This window comes from Callithrix jacchus, chromosome 1, assembly GCF_049354715.1.
Source record: "Callithrix jacchus isolate 240 chromosome 1, calJac240_pri, whole genome shotgun sequence".
In the NCBI taxonomy this organism is placed as follows: domain Eukaryota; kingdom Metazoa; phylum Chordata; class Mammalia; order Primates; family Cebidae; genus Callithrix; species Callithrix jacchus.
Genome location: NC_133502.1, coordinates 33,866,880 through 33,871,621, shown reverse-complemented (window position 1 = coordinate 33,871,621; position 4,742 = coordinate 33,866,880).

Here is a 4,742-nt window from a genome sequence, read left to right as displayed (position 1 = left end):
AAATGAGGCTGCAAAATTATCCACTTTGGGAAATCATACATTTAGAGAAACAGTAAGTTAGAAAAAAAATACCTTTAGGACGGAGAACTAAATATAAAAAGCCTGTTTCTGAGTCTCAATTTTGGACCTACTTCTCAGGATTTTGGATCTAAGGTACACCTAGAAAATGTCATCACAATAGAAATAAACAAAGGTGTATGTTTGCTGTAACAATTATCCATGCAGTAACTAAAGTCAATTGGACATGAGCCATGATGGGCTTTGGAATACTCCACAGATTAAGGGAAAGAAGGCTATTCTGATGTGAGCTTTATAGTTGGGGGAGAATATATAGTGGAGGCTAGATGTCTTTAAAACAAAGAACCATTTGTACATAGAATTTTATGAGCTCAGAGAGGATGTCTAATATTGGCTAGTTGTGACAGACAGGAGAGAGCCAAGGGTCCGCAGCAAAACCCCACTTTCAAGCCTGAAGGCTGAAAAACCAGATCGCTTGTCTTGGAAGAAGCCCACCTTTCCCGACTGATTCTCTCTGAACAATGCCCTCCTACACACTAGGAGGACGAGGTGGCGCCTCTGGTAGTTCACACAGTTTGCATGGGGGAGGAGCCTGGCCTCTTCAGTTCCTGTGTGGTGAACTGGGATTCAATTTGTGAGTCAGGAGAGCTGCTAGCAGGACTCTCTGGCTTGGCTGAGAGTTATTTTTCATTTTTCCTTTTGCCAACTGATTCCACTCCTCACCTTTCTGTGTCCACAAGGCTAATCTTTCCTGGTCTGTGACAAAAACCCAGCTTTAGCTGAGCCCTGGAGAAAGTTCTGCAACAGTTGGAAATTATCTTTAACCATTTTTATGAGCATATTTTTTTCAGGAAGATATATATATTTGGTCTTTGTCACTGGTTACTGTCAGAAAGCTAAAAGCTTTGTAATTTCCTGTGTTATTCGCATGATAGGAGGATGTTTTCTTCTAATATGGTGGCTCTTGCCAGCCCCTAGGTAGCTTCAGGATGGGGGTTGAATGCCAGAAACCTCAAGCCTTGATTAGAAGTCTGAAACTTTCCCCTCTAACTTTTGGGGAGAGGAAAGGAGCTGGAGATTAAATTAACTGATTATTCCAATGAGATGAACTCTCCATGAAAAGCCCTAAACAATGGGGTTCAGAGAACTTCCAGATGGTGAATACATCCATCTTCCCAACTCCACAGAGATTGAAACTCCTGTGCTTGGGAGCCTACATGCCTCTTCATCTGTCTGTTCATTTGTATCCTTTATAATAAAATGATAAAGTATGTTGCTGAGTTCTGTGAGTCATTCTAGCAAATTATTGAACCTGAGGAGGTGGTCTTGGAACCTCTAATTTACAGCCAAGTACAAGAGACCGAGGACTTACGACTGGCACCTGAAATGGGGTCATGCAATCTTGTGGGATGGAGGATATAACCTGTAAGCTCTGTATTAACTCAGGTTAGTGTCAGAATTGAATAAAATTTTTGAACACCTCATTGTTGATGTTGAAAAACTCTATGGAATTTCTAAAAAGGAAAGAGAGAGGTGAATGTCAAACAAGACTATACTACACCTAGGGGTATTTTGTTAACCACGGTGGGGCAAGGTATGAATTGTCTTTGGAACTAGTAATAAATGCAAAAGTTATCACCAAGAAAATAAGGATGGTGTTTTCTTGGTGATAACTTTTGCATCTATTGCCTGGTGTCTTTTGGTGTCAAAGATGGAGCAAAGGAACTTTGAACCGTAGTTAGATTATCTCACTGCTAATTTAACTGATCCAGTTTTGGCTCACTTCTAAGCAAAGAAATGTCATGTTATCAGAACAGTGATGAAGAACCAGAATTGAGGTGGGTATGTCTTAATCTCCCAAAAACTACCTCTAACAAGCAAAGTCCAAGAGATGGAGAAAATCGGTCTCTAACTTCAAATAAGACTCCACAGAGCCATCCTGAACTTTGATAATACCCTGCCGATCAAAATGCTTCTTTGTTATCAAGACATGCCACAAATTTGCTATGACAACTCAGAAGCAATTTGATGGTGCTTCATAGCAAATATTTAAGAATTATTCTATAAAATCTATGACACCTAGAATTTTTTTTACTTTAGTTATGGGGCACATTTGCTTCAGTTTGTGGGCATAGTGATGACACCTGTGTGAACTGGGATAGCATGGCTATACTACAGTAACAACACTAATTATCACAAACACAAGAAAAAAAAATCTCACTGACATGAAACAACAAAGGTTCATTTCTTGCTTATTGAACATATACACATGGGCTGCTTGGCCACTTGGTTTCATCTTGTTCTCCTCTCTCTGAGACCTGGAAAGAAGGAAAGAGTACTATTGTGGGAAAGAGAAAAGATAACATGAATGGTTTCTCATGAGCAATTATATGCAATAATCCAGAAATGACATGTGACTTTCACCTCTGGCTGACTGGTAAGAATTAGTTGAAAGCTCCAATAAATCACAAAGGATCAAAAAGTAGAATTGTACTGTGTATTTAGAAGAAAGAATACTTGAAATTCTATTAAATAATGTGAATGACTTTGAGATATTTGCTGCCTTCTCCCTATGCTTGTTCTAGTTATTCTTCTAAGCAATTTTATTCTCTCTCTGACTCTCTCTACACACACACACACACACACACAGCCCTATACACATACATATATATGTATAGGTGTGTGTGTGTGTGTGTATATATATATATATATATATGTATATTTCTCATGACTTTCTTAAAATAATTTTTCATCAACTGTAAGATAAAATATGGAATTACAAGGCTGCAGGGGGAAAGAAGTAATATCTTTTTCTTATCAGTTAAAAAGTTTATGACTGAGACCCTATAACAAAAGACAGATTAACAAGAAAAAAACACACAACGCTATTTCTTACAAGTTTTATATAACATGGTAGCCTTCAGAAACAAAGACCTAAAAGAAACAAGACTATATTTTCATGCTTAAATTTGATGAAGAGCAGACAGTTGTGCATAAGTGTAATTGGACAAAGAGGGTATGATCTTGTGACAGTAGGTAGTTAGGCATGCACAGGGCAGGAGAGGGATCCCCCACCCACAAGGGAATGAATGTCAGGTGACAATCAGGTGATGGTCTGGAAGTTATCTCACTGCCTGTCTAAAAATGATAATTGGTTGGGCTGGCACCAGGGAGAGGCAATTTCCTGATGGTGCAGCAGTTGTCACACGAAAATAAAAATTGGTCTCAGGCACCAGCGAGAGGCAATATCATAATAGATAAAGACATTTGAAATTGGTAAGAAACTGCTTCCAATAAAATCTCAGGAACTGGGTCAGTGAACTTCAGCATGTGCATTAGGAGACAAAATGGCCGAGTATAACACTATGTGATATTTGCCACCACTGACTATCTGAAAGGAATAAACTCAGGGGGAGAGACTTAGCGCTGCCTGTTTGCTTAGTTACTTCTCGGCATCTGTGTCTTCATTTTTTTCCTCTGAGAATAGAGAAGGGTCCTCAGGACTGAGGGTCTTATGACTTACTTTAGAGAAAGGTCAAGTCAGAGAATTTTTCATAACCTGCTTCAGGGAAGAAAGGCGGGGGGGAGTGAGTTATCCTTTTGCTTCTGTAGTTTTCTCAGTTTCTTTTAGCTTAAAATACTCCATACACCAAGATGCCATATTTGGGGATAACATGTCATGAACCCCATCAAAGTCTTTCATAAACTGGACCTACACCTCCCACCTCACGTCTGGTCAGCTCATAACACTATGCTTCAACAGTACTGGAATAATCAAAATCTTTGTAATGCTCAATACAGTTTCATATAAAATTCTGAGCTAGGATTCCTCCTTTCCTCTCTTCATCTGCTTCTCAAGGTTCTATTGTTCAGTAAGAACCAAGGTAGTCATCAACTTGAGACATTTCACAAATGTCTAAACATTTATTTTTGCACTTATTTAAAAATAAAGTAACTAATCATTACAAATATATCTATGAACATATTCTGGCACCTACAGTGCATTTTAGGATTTCACTTGAGACATTTCACAAATTCTTGGGTCTGCAACACACTGCAGACTTGATAACTCCATGAAGACATTGAACACCTTGTGCTGTAACTATTATCTCTCTACAAAGATGTCTTCTTTACTAGACTGTAGCTATACATGGTTTATACATTTGTATGTCTGACACTAGGCCCAGTACCTGACATAGAACCATTCCATAGATGCCTATTGCATTAATAAATTATTAAATGAACTTATATAACCCAAATTGGTTTGTGTTATAGTTTATATTCAATTAACTTATATAACACAAATTATTTTGTATTGCATCATTCTTTATAAGGCAATTAAAGTCAAACCCTATGCTTTACATATCTTTTTATGTTCAGGACCTGAAATAAGATTTAGCAGTAGATTCTCAAAAATTGCTTCTAAATGATTTAATGAATAAACAAAATTTCTGTACTAACAGTAAACTTCTTTCTTAGTTACTTTATTTTTAAACGAGTATGAAAATAAATGTTTAATTGTAACAAATATGTAGAGGAGAGACATGTTAGGCCAAATCCTGCCAAATTATTTTTAAAGGAAAAAGAATTTTAAAAAGGTACATTCACTAACACTAGCCATAGAAAGTAAAATCCTCTTATGAGAACGACCTTAACAATTGATCTGCTGTCAAATACTCCAATCAACGCGATTAGTCTTTCTTAAATAGCTCCATTTTTTTGTC